The 19,235-nt window shown below is 38.7% G+C and overlaps 1 protein-coding gene across 2 annotated transcripts in view; it reads right to left on the bottom strand.

Annotated features, from left to right (window-relative positions):
* The window catches only part of Tox (thymocyte selection associated high mobility group box), a 308,857-nt gene that overhangs the window by 243,002 nt on the left and 46,620 nt on the right, over positions 1-19,235 (bottom strand). The gene's annotated exons all lie outside the window — the stretch shown is intronic.

Genomic DNA, 19,235 nt, shown 5'->3' with positions numbered 1-19,235 from the left:
TATTTAGAAGCTAATATGCTAAATTTCATTGAAATACTTAAGAGTTTCGACTCCCTAGCACACATATGCTACTTTCTATGTTCATACAATGTGGTAATAAGGGAGTTTTCAAAAAGGTCTTGGAAGGTAAGATTTTATGTTTTGAGTACTTCACAGACAAGCTTTGTAACTGGTGTAAAAATCATTTTGCTGCTGGAATGCAGAGGAATCATGCTTGATGTTTAATGCCCACAACTCTGCTTCCAATGTCCAGTCTGCTTTAACAGTGTCATGGACTGGGTCATTAGGTGCAGAATACCACAAGGTCACATTGAATAACACTCATGGTGATTCCCAACCTGCACAAAAACTAAACACAGTAAGTATTCGAAAACATTCTACTAGATTCTCCAATTCTGGGGTGCTGTGCTATATTCTCGCTCCTTTTCCTGCCTGGAAAAAACAAGTAGTCACGTCTAACATAAAGAGTAACCAATAATTTAAGAAAAGTTGACTTTGGCAGAACTCAAATATATATATATATATATATTTGCTGGCTGAGTATCTTAGGTTATTATGGAATGAGGCCAAAATAGTTAAAGGACTTCATTTGCGTTTGAGCTTCAAGGATTTACCAGGAAGTCACCCAATGCATTCTGGGGTGAGTTGGGCCTTTCCTGGCACTCTTGACTCTGTCCTGTCTTTGTGTTAGCTGACAATTTCTTCCCCTCATTGTTATACAATCTCATTTAATCATTCATGGAGCAATATCACTACAATACTATATTTATGGATAGCCTACTACATACTAGGTGATTTTCTACTTAATAAATATATCACATAAAAAAAAAACAAACCTGAGAAACCCAATTCAAAATCAGTAATAACAATAGAGAAACATATTGTAATTTAAATATTTAATTTAATGTTCTTATGCTATTTATTATTTATTTCAAGATAACCAAATTCTGCTGATGCACACTCTAGAGCAACACTGTGGGTAAGCTGCAACTTTAAAGAAGTAAATAATAACATAATGCTGATGAAGCTCAGAATTGCTGGAGGTTCATAACTTACAATTAGGAAGTGATCAAGGAAGGAACCAAATTATCTACCAGCTGGAAAAGAACATTCGGAGCTTGTGATCCCAATAAACTGGCTCTATGTCCACATTCAGTAGCATGCTTTCCAAAGCACAAAGAGGAAGACACAATCTGCCACTGCTCACAGGTGTGATACCCTGCACCGTGGCATGGGCCAGCCTGGAAGGCACTAGCAGGAAAGGAAGCAGTAACTGCCTGAGCTTCAGGTTTTTGTTCACTGCTAACAGCTGTACCTAGGAACACTTATTGCAGACCCAACCATGTGCGGCTTTTTAAAAACATGTCAATTTTCACTGAACAATTCCACAGCTAACACAAGATCAAACTCAGAACTGTATTTCCAGTAAATGTATAGGTAGTTCAGAGAATTTTAAAGTTGGAAGGGGACTAAAAGATACCACCTAAACCACTTTACTCAAAACATTACTGAGTGACACCTAAATAATGTTATTCAAATTATCAGAAAGGCAAATGCAGACATTGATTCAAATTTCTCACTTTGCATTATAAATAAAAAGAAAAAAAAGGAGTAGTTTGTCTACCAGCAAGCTAAGTTGCAATATGTGCAGTTTTGAATAAGTTTCATGATACTTTTAAAAATCCAGCCCGAATTTAAAATGATACTTAGGAAGATATTAATAGCCATTAATTACTTATACAGTAATGTAACTTCAGAATATTTTTTGAAGTAATCCTTAGAGAAAATAATTGCTATTTTACTAAAGGAGAAAGAGTTAATTGTCTCCTGCCCACAAGATAAAGATGAATGTGATTTTAAAGATGCCAGGTATAACTATTCAACATCATAGAATTAAAAATCTAAATCCTCAAAGCATTCCACCTTATAAACTTTCTCTTTCATCACAATGAAAACATTTTAAGTGGTAAAGCAAGATGGCGGCCAGATGCACTCCTGTGGTAGATACTCAGCTCCCCACAGACACAAAGTAACTTCACAGAGGCTAAGACATCAAGTGAGAGACCACAGCACCTGGTGTAGAAATTGTCTTTACATATTGGCTGGCCTCAAAAGGTAGCTAGCTAGTCCTGCTCTTGACCATTCTGCAGTAATAACTAGAAGGTGCTGGGCTGGTGAGCTGCCTGGCTGTCTCCTCAGGCACTTCCCAATCCTGCACACTCAGCTCCACCATCTGTGAAGACATGGAAACACTAAGAAATGCATAGAACTGCAAACTGCACAAGGAAGTTTCTGTCTGACTTCAAGTCCATGTGCCTCCTCACAGAGCAAGGGAAGGAATTTCGTTGGATAGATTCTCCTTACTTACACTACATGGAGGGAGCCATAAAAGAGAACAAGAGAATCTGCTACCTTCTGATTTTCCCCCAGGAGCATTATTTAAACATTTAAGTAAAATCCTCTACTAAAATTAATTTGTATTTCTATCATGTAGCACACCACTTTTCATGTTTATATAAGCCTGGGTAGCAACAGAGGCATTAACACATGAAATAGAATTATTGCAAAGAAATTAAAATGTTTTTATTATTTCTTAATTTACTCAAGGACATCATAAACAATCCTAAGGTAGTTTGGATTCTAATTTGGGAGTTTATTTTCAATGATTGTATAAGCAAATCAAGGTATCAAGCAATTACTTTTTGATCAAATAATGGGATTTTTTCAAAGGGAAGAAACAAGTGAGTTGTGTAAGGGAATACATGCTGAAAGCATCTCCTGTATTTAAACCTATAGTAAATATTAAAATGGAAAAGCAGTATGCACTTTCAAGTTATAAGAACAGTTAATTAATCATTCAACCACTAACAAATGTGATCAGACTTCACTTGGCAATTATGTGGTTATCCAGAGAATCAATAGCAATTAAGCAGGTAATCAATAGACCTTCTCAATGGGTAACAATGACCAAAGTTTAATACAGTACGTCTAAATAAGCCACAGAAAATATACATTTTTATCAATATACTCAGCTGAAAAGACTTGAAAATCCAACATCATGTTCTACTTTCTGATAAAGATGGAATCCAGTGATCATATCTTGGATACATCGGTGTTAATTATTAGAAGCCAGATTTAGAAAAAGAAACCCTTGACTGAATAAGATACCTAAAGCAGGCCAATTGCTAAGCCATTATTCACCCTGCTGAACACTCAGTGTGGTGGGCCTCCCTAGCTCTCCATTTTTCAAATCTATAAATTATTTTAAATCCCTTGTTATAAAAAAGGTTTCAATAGAATTTCAAACAATGGATTTCAAACACTCAGGTAGAAGAGCATTTGCTGCTGGCCATGGGTACCTCTATGAACTCCTGAGTTAAGCTGCTTCTTTGGATCACAGAGTGCTTTATAGTTTCCCCAAAGAAAGTGAATCTGTTTGAAATATGAGTATTTAGAAAGTTGCCTCTCCTTTGGAATGTAGTCAAAGGAGAGAAGAGTGGAGTGGCGGGGGTTTCTATACTAAGCAGGCTTTGAAAATTAAAAGCAGAGAAGTATATGTTCTTGTATTATACAGTCACAAATGGAAACGATAAAACACACCAACGATTTCAGAAGCCTGGTATCGATCCTTGGATGCTTTTCAAGTGAGTTTGCTTTGCGTCACCTGTTTCTTTATGGCATTCAGCCTTGTGCTAAATATAGGAGAATTTGGGATTTGTGTCTTCTGACACTATATTGTCATTGTTGTCCCCTATGAAGGTTTTCGATACCTTAAGCATGCTGATCCATGAGAGCATAGCAAAACCAGGGAACTGACAAGGGAGCTAGACTTATTGAAACCCACATAAAGTTTTATTTTCTCTTCAGTTATTGTTGGTGGGTAATGTTTGTGAAAGTGTTGCCAGATACTCAAATATGGAAGATGATATACTATAAATACCCACAGGTGCCACCATCTCAATGTTCAACACAGTGGACTGGGAATGTGGCTCAGCAGGGCAACACTTGCCAACTATGTGGGAGCCCCCAGTTGATACCCAGGAAAACCAAAAACTTTTATGTTTTGGTCCATTTCTCTTAAAGTCCTCATACCAATAAAATAAACTCAAAACTGCATTTTGTTTAGTTGTTATTGTGCCCTACTGTAATGTCAAAACTAGCTTAATTCACCTGTATTATCAATTCTACAGCACCAACAAAAAGAGGAAAATCCCATACTTTCACTCTTAAACTGACTGTGTTCTAAAATCATCAAAAAGCTTGAGTGTATTTTCAGCCTTTACAATCTCATTTTGATAGAGTGCAAATGAGTTTATTTCAGACATGAAATACCCCCATCCCCCAAGAAAAGCCAAACGCCTGTGGTTGCCTTCTGCAATTGAGTGCTTACATTAGTCCTCACGAAGACACCAGAGCACTCCCTGCTTCAAACATTAGTCATTCATTGTCCAATGCTTATGGAAGCCTATGGTACAAGAGGCTCTGTTCTCCAGGTGGATCTTATGAAAACAGACCAGGGATGCACCCACATGGTTCAAAGCACCAGTGTAGCTGCTCAATCAGGATGCTGGTACATCTGCACAGAGAAAGGCTGTAGCTCCTACACCCCAAACATTTTACATGAATGTAAAGACAGTGACCACAGTTAGAAAACAGGTCTTTGGATGAGTTATTGGTGCATTAAACTAAAAGCAATGAAATGTATTTGGTTCTTTTTGTAAAAGAAAAAGTTTCCTACTGTCTGATGATTACATTTCTTTTAGTTATTGTATAAAAAGTAGGTGAGATCAAAAAAAATACTGTAAAAATGAATGAGTCTCAAGAAATCTGTAAAAATTTGGGACTATGTTAATCTCACAATTGTTACAAAGACTGAAGCATCTTCAAGATGTAAATAGAACAGATAACAGTAAAAATAAAAACACAATTTGCATTTTAGTGTAAACTAGTATCATCTAACCTTATAAACATCGTTTTGCTCCCCAACTCGAGTCTTAGCAAACAAATAAAGAACATAGTTTTTGTTTGTTTGCTTGTTTTAGTATTAAAAACTTTTGCCAAACTCCCGGATATTCGAGCTGATATTTTAAAAATACTTGTTGGGTGAAATTAAATCTTCAGTTTTCCTATAGAAATAAGAAAATAGTGCCATTGATGGAAGAAGCAGGATTAAGAAGTAAAGTCTCAACAGCACTTGGACTTAAATTTGCCTTCATTATAACTGAAATGGAGATTTTGATTGGCACTAGTCAATGAATAAATCCAAGGAGCAAGTCTGAACAGCCATAAACCCATTTCCTTTCCAGCTGGTGTTTTTGTCAAAAGTGTTTATTCACTTAGAGTCTTAACATCTCTCCTAGAAATAAGAGGATATTACATTTTGACTATGTAACAAGAACCTCCACTAGGATCATTATAACATTATATATATATATATATATATATATATATATATATATATATATATATATATATATGTTTGCTTACAAGTGAATGGGACAGTTATGCCAAGAAGGCATCTCCTGCGTTGATTTATAATTTGCTGAAGTCACTTTTCAATACAGTTACATTTGCCAGGCATGCACTCAGCTCCCAGGCTCTGAGACAGATCATTATAACCCAAATTAACCATACAAAGTGGAGACAAGTTACATTAATTTAGCTCACACCTTCCTTGTTCAATTTTAGATAGCCTACATCTGACTTGGCATAGTATCAGAAATTTTGGAGATTTAATTTTCAGAATTAATTCAGATGTTGATTTTAGTTGACTGACTATTCTTCAAACAAAAATTGCCATTTTACCGTTTACTAACAGGCTGTAAGGTGTTCCCCTGGCAATTGTCTTCTTTCCATTGCATTTCCATGTTTTTAAAAGAGGCACTGTAATCTGCCTCAATAAGCTGACTTCTGCAGTTAATAAGTGCATGGTGCTAGGCAAGCCAGCCACCACCTCTGCCACCCTCCATCTCTTCTGATTAGATTAGCCTGGGCACTATAGGACTGAACTCATCTCAGTTAGAATACATGGTAGGTTTCATAAAGGCAATGTGAGATGAAGTATATTAATACCTGCAAAGTTCTGAGAAACAGGCCTGGCAAACAGCAGTTTTCAAACAGGACTGCAGGGAGCTGGAGGCCTAGTTCAGTGGGAGTCTGCTTGCCAGGCATGAGCCCTGTGTTCCACTCTCAACATCAAAGACAAGCATAAGGAATTTTAAATGTACTCTATGTTTATGCCCCTTTTATGAGAGCAAAATCCAAGCCCAAACAATGATAAATGCAGTTCTAAATGATTCAGGGCTTACATCTAAAATATTTCTTTGACATCCATATGGCAATAAAACTAATGATAATTATGGCTTCGAACGGATGCTTGATGACAATTCTTAGATGAAGAAACATCATTTATATGATCAAATCAACCATTGTTGAGGTAAGTGATTAAAATTTTGTTCAGTTATTTTACTTAATGTGCAAATATGTTCTCTTATGTTGTCTAAGCTATTCAATATTAAAATCAAATACCAGAAGCAAAATTCAAGATTTCTTCTCCCTTTCAATCTCTTAATGTGTGATAATAAAAAAAAGTGTTATTTCCCATTGAACTATAATGATCTCCCACCCCTGGCAAATAGATCAACAGAACACATGCTCTATTTGCCCAGTCTGCTCTGCTCTCTGTCTCTCTCTATTTGTCTCTCTGTCTCTGTTTCTATCTCTCTTTCTTTCTCTCCCTCTTGCACATACACACACACACACACACACACACACACACACACACACACACACAGGTACATGCACGTGCACACATTCATAGTATTGCCTCTAGAATCACAGTAGGTTTGTCTGAGAAATATATTGGTCTGTATCAACTAGAAAAAAAACCATAAAACATAATCTTGACTGTTGTTTCATTCCTTTTATAAGACCAATAATTCAGTTGTCTGATATCCAGAAATGCCGTCTTTACAGCACTGTCTGTTCCGTACTGACATTTTTATACCTTTTTTTTTCTGTAAGTGTCATGTATTTCAAACAGTGTTGTGGGAAGAGTTATTGCCCAGGACTCCCTGCATTCCTAATGGAATCTGGAAAATGTGGAGCAATGCATACATGGTACTGAGAACATGTGCTCAGTGTTTCAGGCTTTGGACCTGATCATGAGCTTCAATATATTCAAGTGCTCAATGTATTCCACTGAAAGGCAAAACAAAAGGATTCCCTAATGATGATTTGGATAACAGTTTTCTTAGAATTATAGTTTCCCAAAACCAAGCAGTACTCTCACCTGCTCTACGTAAATTGAAATGCTATTCTACAGTTTAAAAAGAGCCTCCGTAATTTGTGTTTTCAGAAAGAAGATGAGGAACAGCTGTATTAAGCACCACTCTTACTCTGCATTTGAAGCCTAGGACAAATTTTAACTATTTTGGGTGGAAATCAAAGAACGATGGGACAGTGGCAAGTTTAATCACTTGAACTAACTTGAAAATCTCCCACTCAGTGTTCATGGCTCAATATATGAAGACAAATGCCCCAACCATCTAATAAACTACCACATGTTAAAGCTACAAATTCACAACAGAAAAAATACTTTAATTATTAACCAAATGATTATATTGTAATACCAATAAATAATTTATGCTATGATTATATCTACTATAAACAAGTCATGAATAGGCATGAATAGGGATCATTAGCATACAAGGATCATCCTGATCTTTGCTTCCCCTCCTTCTGGCAGAAGAAAACATTTTTACTTGCAGGTCAAGTTCAAAGCCTCTTCCAGTTTTTCACATGATAAACCTGCTTTCCTTTGCCCTGGCCATCTATCTTAGAGTATGCTGCAAACTGCTTCTGTGATTTGTATCATGTAACTTAAAAATGTCAGGATCAGGATTCAATAATTAAAAGGCAAGAAAACTTGAGTTTGGTATTAAAACTCTTACTGAGACAAATATATGGTTTCAGAAATATATTTAGCAACACTTCCAAGAACAATAAAAAAAAAAAGGTAGTTCTGAGAATCTCTTAAAGGCTAGCCCATTATAACTTTGAAAAAGGAAGTTTCCTCACCACAAACCAAATACATTCCTCTAAATGTACACCGTTTCATAAATTACACAAATGTTCTCTGCCATGTACCACTAGCCACCACACCTCAGACAGAAAAAGAAAGAATGAGGCAGAAACAGAGAATGAAAAAAATGAAGAACGAGCAGAGAGAGAGATTGAGAGAGAGAGAGGGAGGGAGGGAGGGAGGGAGGGAGGGAGGGAGGGAGGGAGGGAGGGAGAAGGGGAGGGAGGGAGAGAAAAGGAGCAGGGAAGGAACAGAGGGGGAGACTAATCTAGCTGCCTTCATTTTCAGCTTGCACTTTCCCAGGCTCTCTTCTCAGAGCTCACATCCTCAGTTGTCTGTCTTACTCTGAACTCCATCCTGGACCTGAAGCTGCAGCAGGCTGGCTATACTATCAAAGGGAGAGGGCCGCTCAGATCAGCGCAGACAGGCCACGGGGGACAAGTTCTTACAAACCAACAGGAACCTACTCTTGGATCCCCACCAGCTTGTGGGGACCCAAGGAAGGCTTTTCACTGTGTGTCCCCTCAAAGACAGTGTTTTCTCATACCTGGGCTTACAAGGAAAGTCCAAGGTCTCCCAAGTGTCACCGTCTCTTCAGTTTGGCCTGTTATCACCTTGCAAATGCCGAGTTCTAGCTAATGAGAAAGATGGCAGTCCTCACTAGAAGGTGAGGATTTCTACTCAGCTAAGATGGGTGAGTGAGCTTTTGAGCCTACAACCAAAGGAAGAGAAAGAGAAGTGGAGCCCCTCTGGACAGGAAGTTCTTCTCTTGTTAAAGGTGCCATTGGGAGCAGGGGGGTGGGGTGGGATGGATGTGATAGTCCTACCTGACATCATAGTCAAAACTAAATCCATTGAAGAGTCAAATATTCTAAAGTCAAAAGTAAAACCACCACAGTACAAAGTGCTTTAGTTTCACAGTGCAGGAGGCCTTCCTAAGCATAACACACAGCTCTACAGAGCTGTGTTTCTTTCTCAAACCCACACGCTGGATCTACAATTATTATAGTACTCACTGGCTTTATAAGGACTTTCTAATCACTAGCCTGCAACTCTAACCAGCCTACAGGGAGCAACATCCCAGGGTTGAAGGGCAGTGTCTTTAAACTGCCAGCAGAAACATCCAGGACAGCCTGTATGTTTCTTGAAAAAGCTTAAAGTAACTCAGTGTTACAACCTGAACTCAGAGCAGTTTGTCTGCCAGACAACATAGAGCGGATAGTGAAAATGAGTAATTTTAAGTGTTCTCCCAAACCAATGACTGCCAAAACTATTTCAATACAATTATATAGAAGCAATGAGGAGACTGTTGAGTAAAATGTCTGAGACTAAAGTTCTTCTATGCTGGGTTTTCAATGTCCTTAGAATTGAAGGTATGTGATGGTCAACTTATGACTCTGACAAGAAAAATGCTCTTTGTGAATACTGCTATTCTGTTATTTTCTGACTTAAAACTAAAGTGTATTTTGTGCAGAAACAAGAAAAAATGTTCTGGCATATATCATTCACTACATGAAGGACCTGCACATAAGTGCAGAATTTCCGACCCTACTGTATCAACAGGAAAGCCACATCCAACTGGTTCTGAAAGTGTCAGAACAAGAAGACAAGTATGCATGCTATGTGATTCTTAGTGAGGAGCAACAAGGAAAAGTGAGAGCCAGGCATCTGTTGGGCAGCAGATTAAGCTTCCCCAGTTCAACTACCCATGCCAGGAGAGCTGAGGAGGTCTGCACATGTCTGCAAAAGCATGAGGAATCTGAAGGGCAGACAATATATACATCGCCAGACCTAGCCTTAGCTAAGGATAGAGTCTGAATGTTACCCATAAGGAAGAGGGGGAAAGATGGATTCTGACTTGTAAGCGAAGTTGTTAACTAGTAAGTTTATATTTTTAAAAATTCAGAGGAAGTATTCAGCATAAAATGAAAACCACCACATAAAACTTGATATTTGTAATCAGCTATCTTGTAAAAATAATCCCCTGCAGATATCTAGCATCTGGCCCTACAATGAGCTCTCTCCACAAGCACTGCTCATACACAAGAGAGATGCTTCATGGCGCACAATGCACATGTGGACTGTAAGAAGAGGTCATGTGTGAAAGGGAAAGAAAAGCAGTGTCCGGCACACCAGACAGAGTAAGCATTAACACCTAGGGTTTCACTTAATACTCACAACACACACCTGAGGTTAAGAGGTATCGAATAGCTTGTCAAAAAGAAAACTGCAGAACTCTAGAACCTATGTCTGAATACAAGTAAATAACTTCTCAATCTCTCTCTCCCCTCGCCTTGTGTATGTGCCTCAGTCTCTCTGTCCCCAACACCTATCTCTTCATTTCTCCATACAGTACTCATGTGCATAACAGTATGCATATGAATAACATATACTTAAATATTATAAATGTAAATGCTGAAACAAAATGCACCTTGCGTGGTAGAATTGCTTATTTTTTGGTTTCAGTTTTCACATTTTCTGCAAGCAATATGAAGTACTTGAATAATCAGCTACTTCTCCAAGATCTGTAAGACCTAAATCATAGAACTGGAAGCTTGAAGTGCTTTATCATCTAACATTACTATGAACACTATCTTTTTGAGTAATGATGATTATAAGAGGCAACAATTCTTTTCAGTCCTTTGAGTCACCCTGCTGGATACAGAGTTCACATAGAATGCTCCCAATACTTCTAGTTCTAATTCGAGTCAAAAACAGAAGAAGGAATTTGTCACTGGAGAAGACCCACAGGATGTCCTAGAACATGCACTACAGTTTACTCTCTGCTCCATGGGATAGAAAGTCTAGACTGTAGATGGAAAACAATACACTCCTTTTTTGCAGACTGGTTTGTGCATTATGTGCCTATTTTTCATATAATAAATGACATATGCCAGAAAACATCTTATCCTTAATTTTTATACAGGAAAGAATATCTGACTTCATAGATTCCATTTTTTCTACATCAGAATAACAGTGACTGAGCAGCTGAGTACATCATCTCATGTCAGCGAAGTTTACCTGTAGTGGGTCCACTGAGAGGAACAGAATGTTCCAGAGCTGCTGAAAGTGGCAGTGGCATTTGAAAGCCAGGGCAGCTGTCTCCTGGAGACCCACCTACCATGGTCTTCTGAGAGCCAAGCCTGGGGAAGAGCTTTCTGGTAGCAAGAAACACCTTCCAGGAAGCCATTCTCTTTTCAGTACCGTCACCTTTTACCAAAGGAACTTTCAGTGGACACAAGTACATGAAGGTATAAAATCAGTACAGAAGTTAAACGTTTACTCATAAGAAGTCATGTATTAACTTTAGAACAACCCATTGATGTGCACAGAGTTCTAATGATTAATGATGAAAACTATTCTGCCTTCTAGTGAGATGGAAGTGCTGACTTACTGTTACATAGAGTTAAATCTGAGGAGGCTGGAGACATGGTTCAGCAATTAAAGGCTCATGCACTCTTGGAAAGGACTTGAGTGTGGGTTCTAGTACTCACAATGGCAGGCTCACAATTTTCTGTAATTCCAGATCTAGAGGATCTGACACTTTTTCTTGCCTTTGTGGACACACACACACACACACACACACACACACAAACACACACACAATTTTTAAAATAAGTACTTTTTTAAAGAATTAAATTTTGAGCTAAGAACATGACTCAGTCAGTTAAAAGCCTGCCGCACAAACACGAGTACCTGAGTTCTGATTCCCAGCATGCCTAAAGGGCCAAGTACAGTGCTACATGTCTGTAACCCCGGACCTGGGAGAGCAGAGACAGGTAGACCTGTGGACCTCACTGACCAGCCAACCCAGTCAAACTGCTGAGCTCCAAGTTCAATGAGACACCCTTCTCAAAAATAGAGGAGAGTGAGAAAGGAGGACACTTTACATTGACCTTTGACCTCCACAGCCATGTACATACCCAGATACTCACACGTACATATGCTCGTACTGACAGAAACAGATAACCATAACACACAGAAAACAAACAACAACAACAACAAAAAACCTCTGGCTGGATTTTTGTTATTGAAGGATGTGGAGCATCTTCAATGGGTTTTGAGCCAATCAGTATTTTGATTTTATAATCACCAGTGCTGAGAATGCTATGAAAAATGGCAGAAGTGTATTTAAGTCTATTTCTGAAACTATTGGAAATTCTGCCATAACCCCAAGACAAAGTCCACTCAATGATTTTTTAGTGAAATTCTCCCAGAAGGAGGTAAGCATGCCCCCTGGCACCGTTCTCTCCACTGCCATTGGCCCAAACGGCTGTTATCTGACAAGAGCATTCTGTACCCAGGAGACTTCTGTCTGTCTGTTTGCAATTAACAAAAATCAGGCAAGTATGCAACCAGTGAGCTACACCCCAACGCTTCCTTTGACTTTTACCTTGAGATGGGAGTTTCACTATACTATCCAGGCTGGCCTTGAAACCACTCTGTGGCCCAAGGAGGAATTGAATTTAAGGCACCTTCTAACTGCCTATAATTATAGTTCTACACCATAATGCTCAGCCTTTTTACTTAAGTGTCCATTAAGAGTGCAAGTTTTCTTGTGTATGTAAGGGGTACGGTGGGGAGGCGTGCCCACATGTGTATGGAGGCCATAGGTCATTATCTACCTTCTTTTCAAAGACAGGGCCAGGGTCTCCTATTGGTCTGGATCTCACCAATGGAGCTATAAGAGCTCCCCTGCAAACCCCAGGGATTTTTTTTTTCTGCCTCCTAAGTTCTGAGATTATAATAAACACTACAATATCCATTTTCTTTACCTGGGTCCTGGGGTTGAACTCAGCTCCTCGTGCTTTCAAGACAAACACTTTAGCAACTGAACAGTGGTCCCAGCCCTTGATAAAGAATTTTAATAGAACTCATGGTATCTTTGGGATAATCAGTGCTGTCATTTTGTCTTGCTGGTCAAGCACACCTTGACGACCAAGGTCTAAGCAACTACCTGGAACTTTCGAAAGAATGAGAAACCAAGACGATAAAGCATTCCTTAACAGTAGGAAGGATCTGAATTCATCTTGGTACATGTGGTACAGAGTAGTTCTGCTGTTTGTCTTAGAGAAGAGGCAGCAGTGTTTGAAACCAATACTTGGCATCAATAAAAATGCAAGTAGGGGCCAGGTGACTGTGGAAGGAATTGTTTTCCTTATGGAGGATGTAGCTTGGTGATAGCACCGGCCTAGCCAGGTGAGGCCTGGAGTTAGAACACTAGTATGAACACAAAGCAAAAACAACAAAGGAATTATTTCCCCAAAACAACACCAACAAAGTACCAGAAAGCATCATCGCTTCCCATTTCTATTTTTCTACAATAAAATGTAATTCCTTTTGAGGAGCCAAAGCAAGTGGAGCTCTTTAATGCTCAACTAGAGAGCATTTGTACTTCCTGCCTCAGGGTTGGGAAGCAAACATTTAGCTGAAGGGAAAAGAAGAAACCTTTCCCTGTTCAAAAATTACTTTATGGAGAAAAGCCATGTATTTAGTAGAGATGCTGAATGGAAAATGAAAAAAAAAAAAAAACTAGTAACACACGTTCCTCCTCAAACATTATCAATGCTAGCATTGTTTCTTAAATGTCCATACACAGCTCTACTGTCAAATAAGATAACGTGGGTTTATATCATTATTCAAGAAAAGAATTCCGTATCAGGCTGCCCATATTTCAGTGCAGAAGGATTCCATTATTTGTCAAGCAAAACACATTACTCTTAGGAAAACAGAAAAGTTGACCTTGGCAAAGAGTTAGTGAAACTGTTCCCTCTTGATTTTCCTCCATGTAGAGTGGGGGAGTGCACATTTTCTGCTGCTCTGAGGCATTGTTTCACAAAGAACTTTTGATACTTTGGCCAGAACTGAGTAGAGAAGACAGAGCTCACATCAGTGTTAGGAAGCCTGAATTCTTATCTCCACCCTTATGTCATACTGTAAAGCATCTTTTAAGAAGGAAAATCATTTAGACATTTGTAACAAGTGAGTCCTGGGTCCATGTGTCCTGACCCTTTATGAGTTCCCTTGGCTTGCCACAGTTCTGCTTCTTTCCCATAAACTGACAAATTTAAAAACACATTTGTTCTTTGACAGAACTCTAAATCCATATAGCTCTTGCCCACTTTATTGACATATTGTTTTGAAAAGTTTCTCTCAGGTGGCATGACCACTGTTTCTATAATAATCAGCAACCCAGTGTTTCATTCTAAAGTCTAAGCAAAATTGTGAGTCTGTCTATGGAATTCTCATGCCAGGCGCCACACACTTACTTTTCCTACCTTTTTTTTTTCTGCTCTTCTCTCTCTAGCTTCCAGGTCTGCTAATGTTCTTGATATTAGCACTTTGTGTGATGATCATAACATCGAAAGAAAATGTTTTGAGGACCAGTACTATGTCTGAAGCAATCAGCATGCTTTGTAACCATCTCCTTGGAAACATCATCAGTTAGAAAATTCCACTATGCTTACTTATCAGTAAGGAAACTAAGTCTCATATCTATGGCTCAATAGTAAGTTATCAATTGCATCATGCTTATCATTCTTCATATTTTATGTTATTAATGATGAAAAATTTAAGCATTCAGAATCATCCACCTAACTAGAGATCATCTCTCCTGTTGAGAGAAAAAACATGTAATTGAAAAAATGCAATAGGATTTTTATGCTGAGTATTTTTTGTGAATCTACTTAAAATCTTCAATAAAGCTGCATCTTTTTGGATTTACTGAGAAATGAGTCAGCAAAGATTACAGGAAATCACCAAGAGATTATACAGTAAGAACGATAAATTGTCAACAATGCAAAAATAGAAGATGAAAACAGAAACTTTTTTTTTTTTTTCAAAAGTGCAAACCAAATCTGTGCTGGAGTGTGAATGTGTCTATCTGTGCATAAAAACCTGGTATGAAATGACTGGTTCTAGTTTTTATCAATGGTGAGTGCCTCTGCTTCTAAATAATCAGTGAGGATCACTGGCAATAAATGCAACCAAAGCGACTGGTACTGATTGCTGTGGTGGAAGCATTTGATAAAAAGACCTCATAAGCAGCAGTGCCCACAACCAGCTCATTTAGCTTCTGTGAGTAGAGACCCACATTGTATCTCTAAAAGATTAAGTTCAGTAATGGTTCAGTAATTACCTGGCATTTCCTGTCTTTGATGGTCAACCTTTCCGAAATTTCCTTACCCCAATATTTAAATAAAATTTAAAAATGTTTATGTGCAAAAATCCCCTCCCTTCCCCTACCTCATAGTCCTTTACCACTAGTGAAAGCTCACCTGGCCTTTGTTTTTCTTGGGTTTCAGTTTGAGGCCGAATGACTGGGTAAGCTATTGGAATGAAGCCCATGGTCACTTCACACTGTATACTATGCCATACAAATCTAGACCAGAAGAACTCAGAAGGTCTAGAATTACCACCCTTTGAACATCACTGAGGAAGAGGAAGGTAGAATGGGACAGAAACGATCCTGCTCTGGCCTGTGCCTTGCATGGGGGCTCAAGAAACCTAGCTAAACAGCCAATCAGCTAATAGCTAATCTATTTTTATGCTCTACAGATTCTGGCTTTATTTTCTTATTTCAGGTTTCTTTTAAATTTTGCTTCAATATTTGCTCTCAGTTTTATTAATTCAGAAACTTGTTTGGATGAATACTTTTCCTAAACAGTCTAGTAGGCAGCCCCAGGGCAGGAGTATTTCAGCGTCTCCAGCATGCTTCTAAGCCCGGAAAAAAATCTGTCCCACTTCCAAAGGATCCTCCTTGAACAGAAGGAAAAGATTCTATCAAAACTTAAATCCAAGTCAGGGAGAAAGTGCTAGTGATGATTTCAGTGTAACCCCCACTCCACCCAGCCTCTGTCACACTGCATTTCTGCCTCCTCTTCCTGCTTCTGGCTCAATCATATACATCCTCATCTATTTCACCGCACTCCACCATGGATCTTTTCTGGTGTTCCATTGATGCAAATATTCTCACCAAATATCTTGAGAAAACTGGGAGATTTCAGATAAGACAAAGATATTCTTTCTCCCTTAAGAATTAAAGTTAAGAAGATGGGCTGGGAATATGGCTCAATGGCTTAATGCTTGCCTACCATGGATAAGGCTTTTTTTTTTATTGCAAACATCTATTTATTTTACAAACTTAAGATTTTTTAAAATTCTTCTTTATTAAGAATTTTTCTACTCACTCCACATTCTATCCACAACCCCCCCTCCTCCCTCCTCCAACACCCCCAGCCCTCTTTCCCAAGCCACCCCACAACCCCACATTCCCCAAATCAAGGTCTCCCATGGGGAGTCAGCAGAGCCCAGCACACTGAGCCTAGGCAGATCCAAGCCCCTTCCCACTGCACCAAGGATGTGCAAGGTGTCACACCATGGGAATAGGAAGAGGCAGGGTGCCGGGGAGGCTCTTAGGACTCTACAAGGTTGACCCCACCTTGGTCTGCTGGCAGTGGTCCAGAAGGTGCCTGGACTGGTCAACTCTGGATAAGGCTCTTAACAAAAGCTAAAGTCAAGAAGGTGCAATGTACAAGCTGGAAATTAAAAAGCTAGACAATGAGAGGAAGTGGGCAATGGCAAGAAGAGTGAAAAGGAAGAGGGACTCAATACCTCGGAGGTTATGGAATCCTTCTTTCTTAGGGACTTAGAGAATGAATATAACCATGCCAAGGAGCTGGGGAGAATAGGCCAAATACAACGGCTTCAGGAGAAAACATTAAGACTGGGTGCAGGATGGTGGCTTGAAAGAAAAATACTCAGGGAAGAAAAGTAATTAGCCCGTGTCATAAAAATAAGACTTAGCACACACATTTTATCCCAACACTTTCAGTGGCAAAGGAAGGCAGACTTTTGTAAGTTCAAGTTCATCTGGTCTACATAGTGAGTTCTGGGACAGTCAGGGTTACATAATGAGAACTCTGTACAAAAAGAAAAAAAGGAAAAAGAATAGAAGCAAGATACGATCATAATTGGGGTTTAATAAATAAGAGTGTATTAAGTTCAGATGCCACAGGAGAGTAAAGGCGATGGCCTCTGCTTCAAGCTGTGTGGGCCCGCGTTCTTGGAGGCAGCTGTTAGTCGCTCTATGGAGACAACTTACAGCGTTATTGTGGACAGGTTGTCTTCTCCATTTAAAAAACCAAGAACCTGTGCTAAGTGGTTAAAACAACTACAAAACTCCCCAGTCTATTACTCTTGATGAGACAAGTCAAGGACACATTCAGATATTCATGTTTCCCCAACAATTACAAGATCATTTGCAAGAGAGATGGCATGTGGGAGAGAAAAATTAAATATAAAGTCATAGAATCAAAGAAAATAACCTGATCTCGCAAGTTTTATGTCAAAGATTTTTTCCCCTGGCAATATATATTAACTTTTCTAATCAATTTGATGTAGTACCTTTAAAATGAATTTAAAACCATATACATCTTTCAAAGTAAAAGTGGGGGAGTTGGAAATATAAACTCTATTTTTATATCTACTGGTTTGAGCACAAATAAGCTTCACAAATTCTGGAGAAAGATATTTTTGTATTAAGAAGCACATTTTTAGGTGATATTAATTACAGGTCTCTAGCACTGAAAGCAGGCCTATCCCCCAATAAAAGGACCTAAAAACTAAGCATGTAGATTCTGTAAGAATCTCAAGTTAGACAAAGAATAAAGCACTTAGACATGAGAGGATTTGCTTGTTAACTGATCCCATGAAGATAAATAGCAAATTTAAAACCCCACGAATTAACTGCTAATGACTGACTTTTCGTGTGATTCTCATATAGCAGTAAAATTTGCAAAATTATCCACTGCAAATCATCAGCTGCTGGTCAGACATTTCTGACTAAGGATGGATTATGTGACTAAGGGTACATCATTTACCAATAGTGTGGCTATGGACTTCACCTCAACTGTGAAGGAGCATTCCAATTTTGTGTATCTAAACATCATACTATAATCTACATGAGTGGAGGTGTCTACAGACATGTTTAAGTAAAGCAAAACAGTCTTAATTCTTTCTGCTATGATGACGCATGCAAGTGCTACCCATTCCTGGAGGACCAATGCTGTGCTGGACGTACTAGAGAATAAAAGCTTTTGGAAATGATACAGGTTTCAAGTCCTCTGACTAATTCCACTGGGATCATTCAAGAGCTTGGATGGGGGAGCTGAGGGCAAGGAAAGAGAGAACCCAGATATCACTGCTGTTGTAATTATTACATTCCCTATGGTATGAGATACTGAAAATGAATGTTTCCTTTCTTAAAAGGATAGAGACCTTTCTTGCTGCAAAGCCATTAGCATATATAATGCACTTGTCTGGAAATCATGGCTTCTCTGTCAAGCGTGGAAGACCTTTAGGAACCTGGGTTATTGTATAACCCTGAATTATAGAAAATGCATAATTTGCAGTCCTCCAGTTTTCCAGCTTATTTAAAAGAACCAGTTTAAGCAATTTCACCTATATCTAATGGCTCAGTTCCCCCCACAACAAGTAAAAGTGTTTATACTATCTTAATTCTGTACAAAATTTTTGTAAACTTACAACTGAAAAAGCATATTAAGGTATTTCATCTATGCCAGTATCTGTGAGTAGTAGCTGATAATTTAAAACCAAATTCTAGAAAGCTGTTAACACTTCTTTCAACACAAATAAACAAGTCTCTCGGAAGTCAAAACATATAAGACTCCTGAGCAGCTTGCATGATCCTAAAGCACGTAGAGTCACGGAGATTAAAGGCCACCAATGTGCACCTTCCGTACGAAGCCATCTCCTCCCTCACCTCAGAGACAGGAATCGCACCTCCGCAGAGGCTACGCTTCTTTCTGATTTCAGTTCTTTCATCCCCAAAGTGGAATAAAATAAGAATTGCTACTTCCCTTATTCGGTTTTATTTCAACCATTGTCACTTTAACATATTTTAAATAGTCTGTATAATTTTTTTTAAGTGAAAGAGCTATTCTGATGTTAATTTCGATCAATCTTCCAAACATATGATTCTGGGTTTTTAAAAGGGGCCCACTAGAGGGGCTTTTTAAAAGTGAACAAAAAAGCACCCCGAGGCTGTCCAATCCACATTTAACCTACTTACATGAAAAGGGAACTACTTTGGTTAAGAATAACTTGCGCACGCTCAGGTTCAAACTAAACA

The sequence above is a fragment of the Peromyscus leucopus genome, chromosome 2 (assembly GCF_004664715.2).
Source record: "Peromyscus leucopus breed LL Stock chromosome 2, UCI_PerLeu_2.1, whole genome shotgun sequence".
Classification (NCBI taxonomy): Eukaryota; Metazoa; Chordata; class Mammalia; order Rodentia; family Cricetidae; genus Peromyscus; species Peromyscus leucopus.
The sequence above is the reverse complement of the archived record's forward strand: the minus strand, read 5'-3'. Positions and strand labels throughout refer to the sequence as shown.